This window comes from Colobus angolensis, unplaced genomic scaffold (genome assembly GCF_000951035.1).
Source record: "Colobus angolensis palliatus isolate OR3802 unplaced genomic scaffold, Cang.pa_1.0 Scaffold32, whole genome shotgun sequence".
NCBI lineage: Eukaryota > Metazoa > Chordata > Mammalia > Primates > Cercopithecidae > Colobus > Colobus angolensis.
In genome coordinates this window covers 10,289,386-10,312,037 of record NW_012116488.1, presented here as the reverse complement: position 1 = coordinate 10,312,037, position 22,652 = coordinate 10,289,386, and the positions used below count along the sequence as shown (strand labels likewise).

At 40.8% G+C, this 22,652-nt stretch overlaps 1 pseudogene across 1 annotated transcript in view; it reads right to left on the bottom strand.

The window, feature by feature from the left end:
- Nucleotides 1-516: 516 nt before the first annotated feature.
- The window catches only part of LOC105518559, a 24,432-nt pseudogene continuing 2,296 nt past the window's right edge, over nucleotides 517-22,652 (bottom strand). The window contains exon 2 of the transcript XR_001002850.1: nucleotides 517-1,619. The product of XR_001002850.1 is annotated as a mortality factor 4-like protein 1 pseudogene (transcript). The remainder of the gene's footprint in view (nucleotides 1,620-22,652) is intronic.

Genomic DNA, 22,652 nt, shown 5'->3' with positions numbered 1-22,652 from the left:
TATATATATATTTTGAAATTTAAAGAAAGAATTTATTGAAGATCTGAAAAACAATTCCTAAAAGATTGACTTTTCCAGAAAACTAACTACACAATGCATTGCGTCTATCATGTTAAAACGTGCATTAGACACAAATACAAAAACCATGAAACAAGCCACCATTCTTCAACAATTTGAGCAAAGATAAAATTCCTAAGTAACAACATGGGTGACTTGCAAATGATGGGCTCTTTAAGCACCATTGAAAAAAAAAAAAGGAGCGCAAATGGATGAGTGTGGTCAGTTTATATACACTGAATTGAACCTTTGGCACTAGGAATCAGAGCATTTTGTCATATAGCATTAACACATATTATAAAAGTATGTAGTGTCAAAGGAATAGAACCACCAGCATTCAAAAGCAGCTTTGTCAACTAGGTAATAAAACACTCTACAGCATATCCCTCTGTTGTCCATCATTGAAAACACTGGCAGCAAATTTGAAATGAAAAAAAAAAAAAGAAAAGAAAAAAGGACCTATTACCCCTTTTATTTTCTCTGTTTAAAAATCAAACAGAAAACAAACATCAATTGTTATACACTAACATCTTCAAAGCCCATCATTTGTTCAAGAGATAGACTAAGAACAAAAATGTGTTTACAGAGATCCAAACATAAGTGAGTGAGAGTGCCTCTCACACAGCTTTCCGATGGTTCTCAGGAGGAGCCACTTCATAATCTCTGGCACTAAACAAAGTTGCAGAATTCTTTGCCAGGTAGTTTAGGAAATCGTGAAGATAATTGAGTAATAAAGCAAGGCTCTTCTCATCCAGAGATGTATAGGCCAACATTGCTCCAATTCGTACAAATAATCTGAGGAGATGTGGTGCTCCATACACCTGGGACGTGGGAGCATCAGGATGATCTGCAAGAATTTCGGCATACTGTGGTCTCTCAAATTTGTAGAGTAGCTGGGTGTCCAACATTACGTTGAAGTATTCTTTTAACTCTGCCACAACTTCATTAACTGCATACTTCTTATTATCTGTGTTTCCATGAGATTTCTTGTAATTTGCATAATCTTCAAGAATGGAATCCACATTCTTCTTGGCAGGAAGATAAAAGAGCTGTTTTTGCCTGGTAATTAAGTCCCAGTCATCAACAAGCCACAGTTTTAGCTCTTCAGGAATCTTTACTTTAACTTCAACTCTGTTCATGAATGTTTCCTCATTTTCAACAGTAGGATCTACCTGGGCCCTTTCCTTCCGAGGAGGCTGAGGGGTCTCACTGGTACTGCCACCATCTCCATTTCCAGGTGTTTTCTGTTTGTTCTTTTTTGTTTTCACTTCAACATTTTTCTGTTGCAGACCAGATGTCTTCTTTCCTGGGGCAGCCCCTCTCATCTTCCCCTATGCTTACTGCTCCTGACTGGCTTTTTGAAGTTCTCGCTGTTTCTGCAAATTGGTGTCCACGTATTTGGGTACTCTGCTCTCTGGAACCCACTCATCCCAATTTTTATTCCAACCACTGTAATGTAAAAAGTATTTCACTTGTTTGTCCTTTATGGCAACCTTTACACACTTTGCTTCATAAAGAAGAGGCCCATGAAAGCACAGCACTCGCTCACCCTCCTGGAATTTCTGTAATATATTTTTTTCTTGCAGTGTCCTTGTCTGACTTTAGTTTCAGGGTAATGCTGGCCTTATTCAATAAATTTGGAAGTATTCCTTCCTCTGCATGTTTTTGGAGCACTTGGGAAGGGTTGGTATTAGTACTTTAAATGTTTGGTAGAATTCAGCAGTGAAGCATCAGGTTGTGAGGCTTTTCTTTGATGGGAGACTTTTTATTACTGATTCAATATTCTCACTTGTTATTGCTGTGTTCAGATTTTCTATTTCTTCATGATTTAGTCTTCCTAGGTTATATATATCTAGGAGTTCATCCATTTCTTCTAGTTTATCCAATTTGTTGGCACATCACTGTTCATAGCAGGCTCTTATGAACTTTTATATTCTGTGATATCAGTTGTAATGTTTCATCTTTCATTTCTGATTTTGTATATTTGGGTCTTCTCTTTTTTTAGTCTAACTAAAGCTCCGTTGATTTTGCTCTTTTCAAAACATCAACTCCTAGTTTCTTTGATCTTTTCTACTGTTTTTCTAGTACATTTCATTTATTTCTGCTCTGATCTTTATTATTTCCTTTCTTGTGCTAATTTGAACCTTAATTTGTTCTCTTTTTCTAGTTTGTGGAGGTATGATGTTAGGTTGTCTATTTAAGATCCTTCTTTTTTGATGTAGGCATTTATTGCTATAAACTTCCATCTTAGAACTGCTTTTGCTACATCTCATATGTTTTGGCATGTTGTGTTTCCACTTTCATTTGTTTCAAAATATTTTTAAATTTTCCTTGTAATTTCTTCTTCAATCACTAGTTGTTTAGGAGCATGTTGTTTAATTTCCACATGCTTGTAAATTTTCAAAATTCCTCCTATTGATTTCCAATTTCATGCCATTGTGATTGGAAAAGATACCTGATGTGATTTCAGTTTTCTTAAATTTGTTAACACTTGTTTTGTGGCCTAGCATATAATCTATCTTGTAGAAGGTTCTCTGTGCTCTTGAGAATATATTCTGCTTATGCTGTGTAGAATGTTCTGTATATGTCCATTAGGTCCATTTTGTCTAAAGTGTAGCTCAAGTTCAATATTTCTGTATTGACTTTGTGTCTGGATGATCTGTCCATTGTTGAAAGTGGAGGTATTAAGTTCCCTTACTGTTATTGTATTGCAGTCTATGTCTCTCTTCAGGTCTATTAATATTTGCATTATATATTTAGAGGCTCTGAGGTTGAGGGTATATATATTTGTAATTATTTTATCATCTTGATGAATTGACTCCTTTATCATTATATAATGACCTTTGTCTCTTTTTGTAGTTTTTAACTTAGTCTCTTTTTTTATGTAGTCAATGTTCTCCTGAATTAAAGTCTATTTTATCTGATGTAAATATAGCTATCTCTGCTCTCTTTTGGTTTCCATTTGTATGAAATATCTTTTTCCATCCCTCCACTTTCAATTTATGTGTGTTCTTAAAGGCAAACTGAGTCTCTTGTAGGTAGCATGTAGTTGAGTCTGTTTTTTTCCTTTTTTTAAATCAATTCAGCCACTCTTTTTATTAGAGAATTTCATCCATTTACATTCAAGGTAATTATTAATAGGTAAGGACTTACTACTGTAATTTTGCTCATTGTTTACTGGTTATTTTGTAGATCCTTTCTTCCTTTCTTGCTCACTTGCTCTTTTCCTTTGTGATTAGATGGTTTTCTCTAGTGGCATGCTTTGATTCTTTACTTTTTATCTTTTCTGTATCTACTATAGATTTTTGCTTTGTGGTTACCATAGGCTTACATAAAACATCAAATAGTTACAATGGGCTATTTTAAGCTGATAACAACTTAACCTTGATCACAAAAACCTCTACGCTTTTACTCCAGTGCCCCTCCAACTACATTTTATATGTTTGTGTAATAATTTACATCTTTTTATATTGTGTATCCCTTAACAAATCGTTGTAGTTGTTATTCTTTTTAATAGTTTGGTCTTTTCACCCCCCTCCCCTGCTTTTTTTTGAGATGGAGTTTCACTCTTGTCACCCAGGCTGGAGTGCAATGGCATGATCTTGGCTCACTGCAACCTCCACCTCCTGGGTTCAAGTGATTCCTGCCTCAGTCTCCTGAGTAGCTGGGACACAAGCGTGTGCCACTACATGCAGCTAATTTTTGTATTTTTAGTAGAGATGGGGTTTCACCAGGTTGTCCAGGCTGGTCTCAAACTCCTGACCTCAGGTGATCCACCCACCTTGGCCTCCCAAAGTGCTGGGATTACAGGCGTGAGCCTCCATGCCCAGCCTTAACCTTCATACTAAAGGTATAAGTGATTTGCACACTGCCATTTCAGTATTAGGGTATTGTGAATTTGACTGTACTTACTTTTACCAGTGAATTTTATACTTTTATATGTTTTCATGTTACTTGTTAACATCCTTTTCTTTCAGGTTAAAGAATTCCCTTTAGCATTTCTTGTAAGGTATGTCCAGTGGTGACAAACTCACTCAGCTTTTCTTTTCTGGGAAGTCTTTATCATTTCCTAAAGGACAGCTTTGTCAGGTAAAGTATTATTGGTTTGCAGGGAATTTTTCCCTTCAGCATGTTGACTATATCATCCCACTCTCTCCTGGCCTGTAAGGTTTCTTCTGAGAAATCCACTGCCAGCCTTGTTAGGGCCTTCTTGTATGTGATATGCTTCTTTTTTCTTGCTGCTTTCAGGATCCTCTCTTTGTCTTTGATTTTTGACAGTTTGATCATAATATGGCTTGGTGCAGTCTTATTTGGATTGAATTTGATTGGAGACTTTTGACCTCCCTATACCTCAATATTTATATCTTTCCCCAGATTTGGGAAATTTCTAACTTTTATTTATTTGTTCATTTATTTTCTTTGGTGCCCCTTATGCCCCAGGAAGCTTTTATTTTTTTAGATAAGCTTTCTGGTTTTTTTTTTTTTTTGTTGTTGTTGTTGTTTTTCTTCTCTTCTGCTTCTTGGTCATCCATAATTTAAATATTTGTTCTCCTGATGCTGCCCCATACATTCTTTAAGCTTTCTTCATTTTTAAAGTTTTTTTCTTTTTTCTCCTCTGACTTATACTTTCATATAACCTATCTTTGAATTCACAGATTTTTCTTTTGCTTTATTAATTCTGCTGTTGATGCTCTCTGTTGCACTTCGCATTACATTCACCAAATTCTTTAGCTCCAGAATTTTTATTTTTGCATATGATTTCAATCTCTGTTTATTTTGTATATGATTTTGATCTATTTTGTTCATTTATGTTTCTCTGATTTAATTGAATTGTTTTTCTGCATTTTTATTGAAATTCTCTGAGCTTCCTTATAACAATTATTTTGAATTCTTTGTCAGGCAATTTATATATCTCCATTTCTTTTGGGTCAGCTACTGGGAGATTATTGGTTTTTTGTTTGTTTTATGGCGTGGCATACTTCGGATATTTGTCTCCTCTAAATCTTATGTTAAAATGTAATCTCCAATTTTCAAGGTGGGGCCCGGAGGTATTTGGATCACAGGGAGAGATCACTCATGAATGGCTTGGTGGTCTTCCCACAGTAATGAGTAAAGAACTATAGAGTAAGTTCTTGCTCTATTAGTTCATGTGATATCTGGTTATTAAAGAGTCTGGGACCTCCCCACAATCTCTTGCTTCCTCTCACCATGTGACATGCCCCTTTACCTTCTACCATGAGTAATAGCTTCCTGAGGCCTCACCAGAAGCAGATGCTGATGTCATGCTTCTTGTACAGTCTACAGAACCATAAACCAAAATAAACTTCTTTTCTTTATAAATTACCTAGCCTCAGGCATTCCTTTATAACAATGCAAAATGGACTAATACAGAAACATTAGTACTGGGTAGTGAGGTATTGCTATAAAGATACCTGAAAATGTGCAAATGGCTTTGGAACTGGGTAACAGGCAGAGATTGAAGGAGTTTGGAGGGCTCAGAAGAAGACAGGAAGATACGGGAAACTTTGGAACTTATTAGAGACTGGTTAAGTGGTTGTGACCAAAATGCAGACAGAAATATGGACCGTAAAGTCTAGGCTGACAAGGTCTCAGATGGAAATGAGAAACTTACTGAGGACTGGAGCAAAATTCACCCTTGTTACTCCCTAGCAAATAACTTAACTGCATTTTATTCATGTCCTAGGACTTTATGGACGGCTAAACTTAAGAGTGATGACCTAGGATATCTGGCGGAAAAAGTTTCTAAGCAGCAAAGCATTCCAGAAGTGGCATGGCTACTTCTAACAACCTACAGTCATATATGGGAGCAAAAATCCTCAGCCTGCTCATATGGTAGAGAAGGAAAGACCATCTTCAGGAGAGGAATCCAAAAGAGAAGGATCCATGCAGGCTGGGGAACAAACTCTTCTAGAGAGATTAGCATGACTAAAAAGGAGTCAAGTGCTAATATTCAGTAAAAAGGGGAAAAGGCATTTCAGAAATCTTCCAGGCCACCCTTCCCATCACAAGCCCAGAGGCCTAAAAGGAGAGACAGGTTTTAGGGGTCAGGCCCAGGGCACAGTTGACCTGTGCTGTCTTACCTTGCAATGCTGCTCCCCGCATACTTGCAGCACAGGCTCCAGCCTTGACTCAAACAGCCCTAGATAACAGCTTGCCACTCCAAAGAGTGCAAGTCATAAGCCTTGGGGCTTCCACATGGTATTAGATCTGCAGGTGTGCATAATGCAAGAGTTATGGAGACTTGGCAGCTTCCGCCTATATTTCAGAAGATGTATGGGGAATCCTGGGTGCCTGGGTAGAAACCTGTCACAAGGGCAGAGCCCCTACAGAGAGCCTCTAGTAAGGCAATGATGAGGAGAAATGTGGGATTGGAGCCCCCATACAGAGTCTCCACTAGGGGACTACCTAGTAGAACTGTGCAAACTGGGCTAACACCCTCCAGACCTCCAGAATGGTAGAGCCACCAGCAGTATGCACTCTCAGCCTGGAAAAGCTGCAGACATTCTACTCCAACCCATGAAAGTAGAGCCACGTGACCTGTACCCAACAAAGCCATGGTGATGGAGCTATCCGGGCCTTGGAGGGCCTACCTCTTGCACCAATGTGCTCAGGATGTGGAACATGGAGTCAAGGGAGATTATTTTGGAGCTTTAAGGTTTAATGTCTGCCCTGTTGGGTTTTGGACTTGCATGGTACCTGTTGTCGCTTTCTTTTGGAAGATTTCTACTTTTTGGAAAGGGAATGTTTACCCAATGCTTGTACTATCATTGTATCTTGGACGTAAATAACTTATTTTTGATCACACAGCCTCATAACTCTAAGGAATTTGCCTTGACTCTGAGATGAGACTTTTGAGTTGCTGTTTGGAACAAGTTAAGACTTCGGGAGACTACTGGAAACGGATTGTATTCTGCAGTATGAGCAAGACATGATGAGATCTGGGGGACCAGAGAGGAATAATATATTTTGGATATTTGTCCCCTCCAAATCTTATTTTGAAATGTAATTCACCATGTTGGAGGTGGGGCCTTGGGAGAGGTTTTACACCATGGGGGCAGATCCCTCATGAATGACTTGGTGCCCACCCTATGATAATGAGCGGGTTCTTGCTCTATTAGTTCATATGAGACCTGGTTGTTTAAAAGAGTATGAGACCTCCATCTTTCTCTTACTCCCCCTATTGCCAAGTAATATATCTGCTCCCCGTTTGCTTTCTGCCATGAGTAATAGCCTCCCAAGGCCTCACCAGAAACAGGTGCTGGTGCCATGCTTCTTGTACAGTCTGAAGAACCATAAGCCAAAATAAGCCTCTTTGTATATAAGCTACCCAGCCTCATGTATTCCTTTATAGCAATGCAAATGGACTAATATGTGGTGATATGTATTCTTGGCTTTTCATGTTTCTTGCTGCCTTATGTTGAATTCTGCACATTTGTTAAGGTCAATTCCTTTCAGACTTTATGGGCTAGTTTCAATGTGGAAAGATCTTCTACTTGGAGGTGTGAAGGCACTTCCTGGATGCTGTGTAGCAGTTCTGACACCAGTGAGGGTGCCACTGTTGTGTGGTCTCTGTGCAGCTCTGTAAGCTCAGGTGTTGATGTTGCTGAAGATTGCAAGTGGCCAACAGTGTGGATGCCTGCAGTGGTTGGTGGTGAAGATTGTTGGGGTTTTGTTATGCCCAGACCGTTTATTCCCCGAAGAAGACCACCAGAGTCCAGAGTCAAAGCCAAGCGGCAAGGATCTTTACTGCAAGTTCGAACTTGGTCCCTCCGTTCCACAACATACAAGAGGGCCCCGAACAATGCGTGTGCTCGCTTTTTATAGCCCGATGTAAACAGGATATGTAAGGTTACAGAGGAACAAGGGAATTCTTTTGGTTACAGCATTGCAATTGGTTTACATTTTAAGTTATACATTCAACAGTTTTCTATTGGTTCCTGTGCTTTCAATAAAACCACAAACGGTTGTGACCTTATTGGGGGTCTCTCCGGGTGGTGTTTTTCCAAAGTTGAGATATATGGTGTGTTTGTACTGGGCCCAGGGCTGAGGAATGTGTTCTTTCAGTTTCACTGGTAATAGCTGCTAAGATCCTCTCAACGTCTTTTTCTCCAACTGGGGAAGTTGTGGAGAGGAGTTCCCTTTTGGTACTGCATCCAGCTTGTGGGCTGATTTGCATTGGCAGCAGCATCAGTATTGATGCATGGTACCCTGGAGTAGCTATAGAGCTGAGATCTGAAGCTTGGACATGTGTGGAGGAACTATGGCTCTGGGGTCTGCTGGTGCCTGGGAGAAGGCACCCCTGCTGCTGCATTGGTAACAATATATGAGATGTGAGCACTTGTGAAGTGTCAGCCAAGAATGGGAGCACAGACATGGTCAGAGTTACAGTGGCTCCGGGGTCAGGGCAGGACGAAGTTCTCTATAGCAGCTGAGCTGGTGCCTGGAGGATGGGCACATACATGTGCAGAGAGACCTTGATTCTGGGCTCTGGGGTGTAAGCTTGTTCTATGGCTATGTCTCTGGTGTCTGACACACGGGTGGGTGAGGTACAGCCACAGAGCCTGGTGTCTGCAGTGTAGTCACTTATGAGGCAGTTGAGGCTTATGTGTCAGGGTCACACCCAAGAGGGGAGATGGTGGCTTTGCCTTGAAGGCACACAACAGCATTTGTTTCTTGGGCAGGGAAAACCCAAGAGTTTCTTCCTCTTTCATATTGCCAGTGGTAATGGCTGTGGTTAACACCAGGGCAGAAGATGCTGTTATACCCTGAGAAGCAGGCTGTTGGGGACAGGATGGCTTCTACCATATGGCTGATGCCAGTAGCCTCTGCCTTTCTTCTTTGTTTCTAACCATTTTCTGGCATCTCTGTTCTGCCAGGCTCACAAGCAATCCTTTCTGTGTAGGTATTCTGTTTTGTTTTTTTGTTTGTTTGTTTGTTTGTTTTTTCTCTATTGTGTTGCTGCAGATTCTTTAATGGGCTTTATTTATTTATTTATTTATTTTTTTTGAAATAGAGTCTCGCTTTATCCCCCAGGCTGGAGTGCAGTGGTGTGATCTTGGCTCACTGCAACCTCCACCTCCTGTGTTCAGCGATTCTCTTGCCTCAACTTCCCGAGTAGCTGGGACTACAGGCATGCACCACCATGCCCAGCTAATTTTTGTATTTTTAGTAGAGACGGGGTTTTACCATGTGGAACAGGATGATCTTGATCTCTTGACCTTGTGATCCACCCGCCTTGGCCTCCCAAAGTGCTGGGTAATGGGCTTTTGAGCCCTCCCAGGGCTATTTTGGTTTGTGGATAGCTGTCTATATTTGTTTTGTTGTTTGGAGGTGAAGGCTGTTTTCTCCTACCCCACTATCTTAAGTGACATCACTCTACATTTACTTCTTATATCCATTTTTCCTTCCTAGATTCACTTCTTGATGGAGTAATTCCTCTAAGAGCCCTTATATATAAGGCCTTTGTGTGATTAACTTTCTAAAGATGTGCCATCCAATATGTGACCATTGTCCACAGTGGCTATTGAGCATGTGAAGTATGGCCAGTATATTGAGACATACTATATGTGTGAAATGCGCCCTGGATTTCAAAGATGACATACATGCGTGCACACACACACACAGGCAATGCAGTGTTACTCATATCCCCATATACGCCAGCTTTCGTCATTTTGCTTTTAATCTTTGTCAACAAAAAATGCATGAATTTCTTAGGATTCTGTGTGTTGTGCAAGCAGATGGGCTCTGAGCAGAGCCTGAGAGGCTTCCTTAAGAGCAGAGACATGAGCTGTAATATACAGATATTAAGTCATCTAAAAGCTGCACGGAGAGCTTTTCAGTGACTGTCGAGTCCTGGAAACTCTCCTGGACAATCAGGGCTGCTGTTCAAGTACACTCTGGGCAGAGATGATGTCACAGTACCTCTCCATAAAGGAGGACATTATTCTTACATTTAATAAAGAAATTGGAATTAGGAAAACTGTAGGGGAATTTGGATAGAGGTGGGAAGTAGGGATTCAGCAGTCAGGTGCACCTGGGCAGGAGGCATGCTGTGACCTGGGTCCACAGGCCTGAGGATGGGAAGAAGCTGAGATCAGGCCAGGGTGTCTCCAGGTAGGTGAGGCCACAGGGTGGTGCACTGAACAGATGAATAAATATAGAATAAATATAGCCCTGCATAAATTACTTAGCAATGAAGTGGAGCTGGGGAAGATTAACCAGGATTACACTGTATTTATAAACATGGGTTTTAAGCTCATTGTTATTAAGAAGTATAACTGAGAGGGTATCATGGAAGATTCACTAACTTTGGCAAAGTGGAATAAGAATAGTAACAGTATTTATTATTTTTTTGTATCACTAATAAATGAGAGTATTACATATAAGTCAGAGATTGCAGGCTGAAGTTCAAAGCTAGGCGTCAGAGTCCTGTAATTGTGTGCAAAATTTTCTTTATGTGTAAATAAATGACTTCTTTTTCTAGGGAGAGGGCCTAAGACTCTAAAAGTTAAGAACTACTGATCGCCGGGCGCGGTGGCTCAAGCCTGTAATCCCAGCACTTTGGGAGGCTGAGACGGGCGGATCACAAGGTCAGGAGATCGAGACCATCCTGGCTAACACGGTGAAACCCCATCTCTACTAAAAAATACAAAACAAAACTAGCTGGACGAGGTGACGGGCGCCTGTAGTCCCAGCTACTCAGGAGGCTGAGGCAGGAGAATGGCATAAACCCGGGAGGCGGAGCTTGCAGTGAGCTGAGATCGGGCCACTGCACTCCAGCCTGGGCGACAGAGCAAGACTCCATCTCAAAAAAAAAAAAAAAAAAACTACTGATCATGTGGTTTATATTCATAATAATTTAAGTTTTTTTCTCCAATTATGACAACTTAAAAATATCATTGGCAGTAGGGGGTGGGGCAGAGAATTCTCTCTAGAGGACAACATCACATCTATCCTTGAGTTCATAAATGAATTAGACTAAATATAAATAACTCTTCTTTTCCAGGTCTATCATGTCAAGTTATTGCACCATGTGATAATTTGGAAATGTTCACAAGGAGCCTGAATCAGGATGCTAACCCCTTAAGAGTTAAAGACTGTGCTCTCTGACTCCTATATTTTTTAGCTCCATTTGCCTTGCAAGGTGTTCATCTACTTTCTCTTCTCTTCCTGTTAGCCGTCACTTTCTGATGGTCTCTGTGCATCTTCATTCTCCGAATCTGTTGTCTAATTTTACATGCTCTTATCTGAGTGAGATGCTAGGGATGGCAAAGGCTGGATAACACCCATGTTTTCCTAAAGCTTAGAGGCCTCACTAAAATCTTTTTCATTTCCTAGTTTCTGTTTGTGCCAAAAAGCTGACCACTGGATTAGTCTGGGCATTACTATATTGTGTTAAAATTGAGCAGAACAGTTGTGGCAATAACCTCTAGAGATTAGAATATATTGCTGGAAAATCAAGCCAAAGAGTTACTGTTTTTTTTTTCCTCATTTTAATTTCCAACCCTCTATTGCTGACTTTATCTCTTCCCAGGCTTCTGAGTGCTGCTGGAGAAGGTCATAGCATCTTTCTGATTTTATACATTCATCATGTCTAATCCCAGCTCAGCCCACTCGGCAGTCTTGATGATTTATTTCATTACTCACATTGAAGATTTCAGACTTATGCTTTTCTAACTCCCTATTGGAATGTAAGCTGTATAAGGGCAAAGCTTTTGTTTTGTTTTATTGAATACTACACAGCCAGGAGAGAGCCTGTCACACAGGAGATGCTTAAGAAATACTTGAATGAATGAACTGCTGTCCAGAAAGAAACTTTATATTGGGAAATGGCAGAAGCTCACTGGGCCACCCAGAGTGGGGCAGAGGGTAGAACAAGGAGTCACTAAACTCTACCTAAAATGTTCAGTAAAAGACACCAAACACACAATAATAAGTATGTGGTTTTATGTACATGAAATTCAAAATGGCAAGCATTTTAGGGGGAAGTGCTAACTACTGGCGGAGGAAATAAGAGTGCTTGGTGGAGTACTAGAAATGTTTTCTATCTTGGGCATGGTGGTGGTTACAAGGGCGTATGAATATGTGATCATTTATTGACCTGTATTCTTAAGATTTGTGTCTGATAGTATGTGAAGTTATGCCTCAATAGAAAATTTTAAAAATGAAAAGGAAAACAAAAATTTTAAATGCAAAAAAATGGAAAATTTCTCAATATCATTCATCACAATAATGACAGTAAATTGAGAAACTAAGAAAAGTCCAATGAACTTTTCTATAGATGCAGAAAATGTATTTTGTAAATTACAGATCTTTTGAGACACGATATATATGACAATATAACTAGAAATACATTGGAATTTATTTTAATTAATAACATCTATCTGAAGTCTGTTTAACAGCAGATATTGCACTTAATGGGAACTTTGAGACACATTATTTCTAGGGCTGGAAGCAGTGAAATTAAATGTTGCCAGATATAAGATCAACATACAAAAATCAGTAGCATTTCTTTATATTAGTAATAACCAACAAGGAAAAAGTAATAGAAAATAAAACACCATTTATAATGAAGACAAATCTAGTGAATATCTAGGAATTAATCTGTTAAAGAATGTATAAGACCTGGCCGGGCACAGTGGCTCATGCCTGTAATCCCAGCACTTTGGGAGGCTGGGGTGGGTGGATCACCTGAGGTCAGGGGTTCAAGACCAGCCTGGCCAACTTGGAGAAACCCCGTCTCTACTAAAAATACAAAAATTAGCTGGGTGTGGTGTTGCATACCTATAATCCCAGTTACTGGAGAAGCTGAGGCAGGAGAATCGCTTGAACCTGGGAGGCAGAGGTTGCAGTGAGCCGAGATCATGCCATTGCACTCCAGTCTGGGTGACAAAAGTGAGAGTCCATCTCAAAAAAAAATGTATAAGACCTTTATAAAGAAAATACTGTGAAATGATGTAAGAGGAATCCCAAGTAAATGGAGAGACACCACCATATGCCTGTGAGAGAGGAGAGAGGAAGGAACAAGTTAGGCAGATAGTTAGGACAAGGCCTCAGAAGAATTCTTTTCTTTTTTTTTTTTTTTTTTTTGAGACGGAGTCTCGCTCTATCGCCCAGCCTGGAGTGCAGTGGCCGGATCTCAGCTCACTGCAAGCTCCGCCTCCCGGGTTTTAGGCCATTCTCCTGCCTCAGCCTCCCAAGTAGCTGGGACTACAGGTGCCCACCACCTCGCCCGGCTAGTTTTTTGTATTTTTTAGTAGAGACGGGGTTTCACCGGGTTAGCCAGGATGGTCTCGATCTCCTGACCTCGTGATCCGCCTGTCTCGGCCTCCCAAAGTGCTGGGATTACAGGCTTGAGCCACCGTGCCCGGCCCTGAAGAATTCTTTTCTAACAAAAAGAGCAGCTTGGAAGATGAAGCTACGAACACAGATAAGGAAATGAGGTCCAGTGGGCTTCAGTGAGCACACCCCTTATCTTTTTTGGGCATACTCAGATAAGGGAACTTGCACAGAGGGTTTTCCCTAAAACGCCTGCAGCTGATACACAGAACCAGGCACATCCACAGATACTAGCCCCAAGATAACCCCACTCTGGGCTGGAAAGATGTCTATCCCAAGATAAACTCCTCTCCTCTCAGAGAGAGTCCAACCCCACCATAAACTTCTCCACACACATAAACATTCCAAGCTTGTGATAAGCCCCCTCACCCTAAGACCAATATATACTCTTAGTCTGTTGAAGGGGGCCAGCACCTCCACACCTGTGGGTGTTTCTTGTCAGGTGGGACAAGAGACTGAGGAAAGAAATAAGACACAGAGACAAAGTATAGAGAAAGAACAGTGGGCCCAGGGGACCAGCATTCAGCATACAGAGGACCCACACCGGCACTGGTCTCTGAGTTCCCTCAGTATTTATTGATTACTATTTCTACTATCTCAGCAAGGGGAATGTGGCAGGAACAGGGTGATAGTGGGGAGAAGATCAGCAAGAAAACATGTGAGCAAAGGAATCTGTGTCACAAATAAGTTCAAGGGAAGGTACTATGCCTGAATGTGCACATAGGCCAGATTTATGCTTCTTTCCACCCAAACATCTCAGCATAGCAAAGTGTAACAGAGCAGCATTGCTGCCAGCATATCCTGCCTCCAGCCACAGGGTGGTTTTCTCCTCTCAGAATAGAACAAATGTACGATCGGGTTTTACACTGAAACATTCCATTCCCAGGGGCATGCAGGAGACAGAGGCCTTCCTCTTATCTCAACTGCAAGAGGCCTTTCTCTTTTACTAATCCTCCTCAGCACAGATCCTTTGTGGGTGTCAGGCTGGGGGATGGTCAGGTCTTTCCCTTCCCACAAGGCCATATCTCAGGCTGTCTCAGTGGGGAGAAACCTTGGACAATACCCAGACTTTCTTGGGCAGAGGTCCCTGTGACTTTCCGCAGTGCATTGTGCCCCTGGTTAATCGAGAATGGAGAATGGCGATGACTGTTACCAAGCACACTGCCTGTAAACATATTGTTAACAAGGCACATCCTCCACAGCCCTAGATCCCTTAAACCTTGATTCCATACAACACATGTTTCTGTGAGCACAGGGTTGGGGCTAAAGTTACAGATTAACAGCATCTCAAGGCAAAACGGTTGTTCAGGGTACAGATCAAAATGGAGTTTCTTATGTCTTTCTTTTCTACATAGACACAGTAACAGTCTGATCTCTCTTTCTTTTCCCTACAGTCTGTAAGAGAAAGCACTTCTCACCAAAATCGGCCAGGAGTCTCTCTCAGGTTTTATCTAAAGAAAACCTGTCTTAACTGCCAGCCCCATTTCCTGTTTCTTTCCTCTTTCTTTAACTCTTACACTTTCTTCTTTCGCTTATTAAACTTTTACTCCAGCCTCTCCCTTGGTGTTCTTGCTCCTTAATTTTCTTGGTTGTGAAACAAAGAACTTTGAGTGATGCCTTGGGCAATGAGATTCTTTCACCTGGATGGATGTGATGATTCAGTATTGTAAAGATGTCAGTTTTCCCCTAAAGTGGTTGACAAATTCAGTGTGATTCCAATCACAATAAAAGCTTGACATATTCTAAATTTTTATGGAAGAATGGAGTTCTTCTAACAGCAAAGTTAAAGCAAAGAGGGTGTTCCTTATGCATTTTTAAAATATTCTAATAGCCATAATGATAAAATGGGGCACAATTTTTCCAACAACAGACAAATAAATCAAAGGAATAGAGGAGTGAACCCAATATATATGAAGATTTTTTTTTTTTTTTTTTTTTAATTTTTGAGACGGAGTCTCGCTCTGTTGCCCAGGCTGGAGTGCAGTGGCCAGATCTCAGCTCACTGCAAGCTCCGCCTCCCGGGTTTACGCCATTCTCCTGCCTCAGCCTCCTGAGTAGCTGGGACTACAGGCGCCTGCCACCTCGCCCGGCTAGTTTTTCGTATTTTTTAGTAGAGACGGGGTTTCACCGTGTTAGCCAGGATGGTCTTGATCTCCTGACCTCGTGATCTGCCCGTCTCGGCCTCCTAAAGTGCTGGGATTACAGGCTTGAGCCACCGCGCCCAGCCTATATGAAGATTATGTATAAGATCAAGGTATCATCTAATGAGGAAAGCATCAGCCTTTTAATAAACAGTATTTTGGAAACTGCCTTACTATATGGAGAAAGCTAGGTTCCTATCCTTCACAATATTTTAAAAACAAAACAAAACTCCAAAACAAAAACTCTAAATGGATTAAAGAGGCACACATGAAAGGCAAAAGAATATATATATTTGTAACTCAGGAGTGCAGGAGAATCTCCTTAACCCTCAAATTAGAAAGCATACAGGAGGCTGGGCATGGTGGCTCACGCCTGTAATCCCAGCACTTTGAGAGGCCAATGTGGGTGGATCACCTGAAGTCAGGAGTTTGAGACCAGCCTGCTCAACATGGTCAAACCACATCTCTACTAAAAATACAAAAAAAAAAAAAAAAAAAAATTAGCTGGGCGTGGTGGTGGGTGCCTGTAATCTTAGCTACTCGAGAGGCTGAGGCAGGAGAATCGCTTGAACCCAGGAGGCAGAGGTTGCAGTGAGCGGAGATGATGCCACTGCACTCCTGTCTGGGGGACAAGAGTGAAACTCCATCTCAAAAAAAAAAAAAAAAAAAGAAAGAAAGAAAGAAAAAAGAAAGAAAGAAAGCATACAGGAAAAAAAAAAAAATTGGGAAGAAAACTATCAGCAAAAATGACAGGCAGGTACCAGGACAGGGAAATGTATTTGCAGTATCTAAAACCTATGAGGAATTAACATCTAGAGCATTCCAAGAGCTTTTTTATATCAACAATATAAAGACAAAAAGTCTAAAGGAAATGGGCAAAGTCCATACAGAAAATTCAGATGGGGAAACCCCATTGCTTGAAAAGAGGTGTTTAATCATAGCACTAGTCAAAGAAATGCAAATTAAAGCAACTTAATACCATGTCACACCCATCACATTGAAAAACAATAGGAAGTCATCTAATACTGAATTCTGGGGAATCTGCAAAGAATAAAAACCTGCAGGCGTAGTTGGTAGGAGGGTAAGGGATGCAGCCTTTCTGGAGATCCATCTGGCAGGACTCTGAGATTAAGTATGTGTACCTCCTTTGACCCAGCAATCTCACTCAAAGATGTAATCCCCCAGAGTAATAGTTGCTATAAGGGTGTTCAGTTTAGTATAATTTAACCCCAATATCTAGATTACTGCCTGAAGGATAAAAGCACTCAACAGATGTTTGTGAATCAGGAAATGAATGAGTGTCCAATAAATGTCACAAAGAGAGCAGAAAGTAAGTAATCTGCACCTGTGGGCATGGATAAGTAAAATGTGGTATATTCCTATGAGGGAAGACGATACTGCAGTAGTTACAAGGAGCAAACGGTATTTACGTGGAGCCTCCTGGATAGACTGCAAAAGCACCTGTCAAAGGAAGCAAGTGAAAAACGAAATCAGATTTGTTGAAAAAAATCTCATTCGTGTAATTTTTAAAACCACACCCCTCAAATTATTTTTTTAAAAAGTTATACATCCAAACAAATATTAAAAGGGAAATTGGGAGGATGCATAGGCACTAGGTTGGATACTCCATAACATCGACAGAATTGGGATGATGGATGGAGGATGGAGGAGAGAAATAATGAGATACCAAAGGGGCTTCTTGCCCAAAACTGTTACCAGAAAGGGGTCCCAATCCAGACCCCAAGAGAGGGTTCTTGGATCTCACGCAAGAAAGAATTCAGTGAGTCCGTACAGTAAGGTGAAAGCAACTTTATTAAGGAAGTAAAAGAATAAAAGATGGTTACTCCATAGGCAGAGCAGCAACTTGGGCTGCTGGACTAAGGATATATATATATTTCTTGATTATATGCTAAACAAGGGGTGGGCAATTCTTGGAACTGAGTGTTCCTCCCCCTTTTAGACCATATAGGGTGACTTCCTGATGTTGCCATGCCATTTGCAAACTGTCATGGTGCTGGTGGGAGTGTCTTTGAGCATGCTAATACATTATAATTAGTGCATAATGAGCAAATAAGACAATCAGAGGTCACTTTCATTGCCATCTTGGTTTTGGTGGGTTGGGGCTGGCTTCTTTATCACAAGCTGTTTTATCAGCCAGGTCTTTATGACCTATATCTTATGCCATCTCATCCTGTGACTAAGAATGCATAACCTCCTGGGAACGCAGCCCAGTAGGTCTCAGCCTTATTTTACCCAGCCCCTATTCAAGATGGAGTCTCTCCGGTTCAAATGCCTCTGACAAAACTGGTGCTAATGTGCCAGGAAGTGACCATGAGGACCTCAGTTCTGTGCACCTGAGCTCCTAAAAACCACCTACCTCCCAAAATTTCAGACTAGCTCTTAGTACAGAAAGTGGTCAGAGGAGGACTCCATTCCTTCTTTCTTGCCTCCCACCTCCCTTTCCTCCCTGCCTTGAATAACCTCTTTCTCCCTCTGTGCATCCATTTACCTGACCAGTCCCCACTCCCAACAAAGTGCCCAATGCTCTGTGTCTGTAACACAAGGTGAAAGCCTCTGGGAGCAGAAAGTATAGTTCTCAGACAAAATTTAATCTGCAACATGAGAAAGCAGCAAAATTAAAGCCCCAAGGGCTTTGTCTGGAGTTACTCTCTTTAGAGGAGGAACTTAGCAACTTGGCACGTATATGTTGCTCTCATGGAAGACAGAGAATGAGAAAGTAAGCGATGAGTTTGAAAGGTTTTTGCCCTTTTACAAAAAACAACTAAGCACCTTCTGTGACCCTAGTTCTGTGCTGAGGAAAGAGAAATTTACTCAGGTACAATATCAGTCACCCTGTCTGCTGTAGCAGAAGGAATATAGACCTTGGAATCAGACATTCCAGCATTGGCCTTGGGCTGTGTCATGCACAAAAAGCCATGTGACCTTCAGCAAACGGAGTCATTGATGATACTCAGTTGCTGTATCTTTAAATTGGGGCCATTTATACCTATCTCAAGGACTGGTGAGGGAGTTAGGGTATGTCAAACTGGGAGCCCAGTGTCAAGATCTCCTTTTAGAAATTACAGCCTGTTGGGGAAATAAAATACATGCTTTGAAACTTAAGCAACCATCTTGCTAGATTGGTTTGTATAAAACCAATATACAAAAAATTCAGTAGTATTTCTATGTGCAAGAAACAAAGTAAAATTTTAAAGGTACTATTAAAATAGTATATTATTCATATATAAATATAACAAAATATGCATAAGATTGTATATTGAAATCTGCAAAACATTACAGAAAGGAAACTTAAATAAATGGAATGATTCAATATATCATGGATCAGAACATTCAATATTATAAAGACATCACTCAAAGCAATCCCAATCAAGATCCCAGCAAGTTTAATCTCTTTTGTTGTTGTTCTTGTCAGAAATTGACAAGGTGGTTATAAAATTCATATGGAACTGCAAGAACCAAGAACAGCCAAGGCCATTTTGAAGTAGAACAAACCTGGAGGATTACCAGATGAAAAGCTACAATAATTAAGGCAATATGGGCCAGGCGTGGTGGCTCACGCCTGTAATCCTGTTACAAATAAAGTTTCAGTGCCACAAAATAAATAGCACTTGAATATAAAATTTTCTTTTTAATTCTCAGCAAGGCAAGGTATTCTATAGAAAGGTGCACCCTTCTGTAGCAGTGGTGAGCGCACACTTGGACAAGGGAGGGGAAGGGGTTCTTATCCCTGACACACGTGGTCCCTGCTGCTGTGTCGTTCCCCTGTTGGCTAGGGTTAGACCGCACAGGCTAAACTAATTCCGATTGGCTAATTTAAAGAGAGTGGGAGGTGGGGGGTGAGTGGTTTGGTGGGAAAAATGGTTATGACAGAGAGGTAATCGGAATGAGTCAAGGTGGAGCAGGTAATCGGAATGAGTCAGGGTGGAGTAGGTAGTCCTAGTGAGTCAAGGTGAAATAGGTAATCGGAATAAGTCAGGGTGGAGCAGGTAATCGAAAAAGGTTGCTTTTTGAGGAAGTTAAGTTTAAAAGTAGAAGGCAAAGAATTGAACATACTGACATATTGATTCTTTGAAAAGAAATTTAGAACTCATATCTAACAATCCCAACCTCCCACTTTGGGAGGCCAAGGTGGGTGGATCACCTGAGGTCAGGAGTTTGACACCAGCCTGGTCATCATTTTGAAACCTTGTCTCTACTAAAAATACAAAAATTAGCTAGGCGTGGTGGTACATGCCTGTAATCCCAGCTACTTGGGAGGATGAGGCAGGAGAATTACTTGAACCTGTGAGGCAGAGGTTACAGTGAGCCGAGATCACGCCACTGCACTCCAGCCTGGGGGACAGAGTGAGACTCCTGTCTAAACAACAACAACAACAACAACAACAACAACAACAACAACAACAACAACACAGCTTGGTAGGCTCAAGGATAGAAAAACTCCACAATGGAACAGCATAGAGAGTCCAAAACAGACCTAGAAAAGAGACACCACAAGCAGTGGGGGAAAGGATGGCCTTCCCAGGCCTAGATGCATGGACCAAAATGAATTTCAATTCTTACCTCACACAATGTACAATGGATTGCAGATTTAAACAAGAAAAGTTTTTACCTTTTAAAGGAAAATGTGATCAAACGTATTCATAATCCCGAAGTAGGCAGATTTCTTAAGGAGCACATACAATCACTAACCATAAAAGAAAATCTTATAAATCTGGGCTAAATTTGGATAAAATGAAAGATGCTCGTCATGACACACCATTAATAGAGTGAAAAGGCAACCTACTTCTTCTACAGAGTATTAGAAGATATTTGCACTGCATGTGTCAGAAAAAAGACTGTTATTCAGAATATATAAAGAACTCTTAGACATCAACATGCAAAAGACAAGCAACTCAATATATAGGTGAGCAAAACACTCAGATAAGAGCTTCACCAAAAGGGTTATCGAGATATCCAATAAAAGTAAATAAGCTCTACCTCACTGGACATCAGGAAAATGGAGTTTAAAACCAATATTAGACATCAATATTACATACTTACCAGAATTGCTAAAATGAAAAAGAGAAAATACTAAGTGTTGGTAAGAATGTGAACAACTGGATTTTCATATTTTGTTAAGTATACATTTATTCAACCACTTTGGAAAACTGGCAATTTCTACTAAAGCTGTGGTTTTGCTTTCCACATTTTCAGTTATCCATGGTCAACTGCAATGCAAAAATATTAAATGGAAAATTCCAGAAATAAGTAACTACTAAATTTTAAACTGCATGCTATTCTAAGTATTGTGAAGACATTTCTCACTGTCCTGCTCTGTCTTGCCTGGGATGTGAATCATCCCTTTTCCCAGCATATCCACACTGTCTACACTCCTTTCCAGTTGCCACTTAGTGGCCATATTGGTTTTCAGATTGACTGTCGGGGTATCGCAGTGCTCATGTTCAAGTTACCCTTACTTTACTTCATAATAGCCCCAAAGTGCAAGAGTATTGATGCTGGCAATTTGGATATGCCAAAAGGAAGCTTTAAAGTGCTTTCTTTAAGGGAAAAGGTGAAAGTTCTTGACTTAAAGAAAAAAAAAGTATGTTGAGGTTGCTAAGATCTACAGTAAGAACAAATCTTCTATCCATGAAATTGTGAAAGAAGAAAAAGAAATTCATGCTACTTTTGTTGTCGCACCTCAAACTGCAAAAGTTACAGCCACAGTGCATGATAAGTGCTTAATGAAGGCAGAAAAGGTATGACATTTGTGGGTGGAATAAATGAACAGAATCATGTTCAGATTGACAGCAATTGGGTTCAGTATTATTCCAGATTTCAGGGACCTACTCTTCTTACCTAACAGGAATGTGTGCACATGTCGACCAGAAGACATGTATTGGAAGATGCATTGTAGTGCTGTTCAAAATAGCCTCAATCTGGTAAGTACCTGAAAGCCCATCTCAGCAATGAGAATGAACAAACTACAGCTATGCACAAAAAGATGGCTGAAACTCTCAGACATAAGGTTGAGGGGAAGAAATCAGCCATGAGTGAACTTCACAGACATTCTGTGAGCAAAAGCCAACAGACTCAAAGGAGTACACATTGTATAACTCCATTCATGATTCCATTTACAGAACACACAAAAACAAGCCAAGCTAATCTGTAGTGCTGGAAGTTAGAAGAGGGATTACCCTCAGTGGGTAGAGGTGGTAGCTGGAAAGGTGTATAAGTTGAAGGATAATGGAGGTGTTAGTTATGATCTCCTTTCTTGAGCTGGGTGCTGGTCACGCAGGTGCATTTGTGAACATTCACCATGCTGTATACTCAAAATACTTGCACTATGCTGTATGTCTATTATACTTCAGTTAAAGCGTTTTTATTATCAACATTAAAATTCATATCTTTGGTGAAGTTTCTGAGTATTTTGCCCACTTATGTATTGGGTTGTTTGTCTTTTCATGTTGATTTGTAGAAGTTCTTTATATATTCTGAATAATAGTCTTTGACACATGTACTGCAAATATCTTCTACTACTTTGTGGGTTGCCTTTTCATTCTTTTAATAGTGTGTCACAGTGAGCAGTTAAATAATAAAGAGAAGTTGTCTGAAATGCTGACCATCAAGAACTAAAGGGGCCAGGGGTGTTGGCTCATTCCTGTGATCCTAGCACTTTAGGAGGCTGAGGAAGGAGGACTGCTTGGGGCCAGGAGTTTGAGAACAGTCTAGGTGAGACCCCATCTCTACAAAATTAAAAAAAAAAAAAAGAGGCTGGGCACGATGGCTCATGCCTGTAATGCCAGTGCTTTGGGAGGCCAAAGTGAGTGGATCACTTGAGGTCAGGAGTTCAAGACCAACCTAACCAACATGGTGAAACCCCATCTCTACTAAAAACATAAAATTAGTAGGGTGTGATGGCGCATGCCTGTAATCCCAGCTACTTGGGAGGCTGAGGCAGGCGAATCATTTGAACCTGGGAGGCGGAGGTTGCAGTGAGCAGAGATTCTGCCATTGCACTCCAGCCTGGGCGACAAGTGAGACTCTATTTAAAAAAAAAAGAGGCCGGGTGCGGTGGCTCAAGCCTGTAATCCC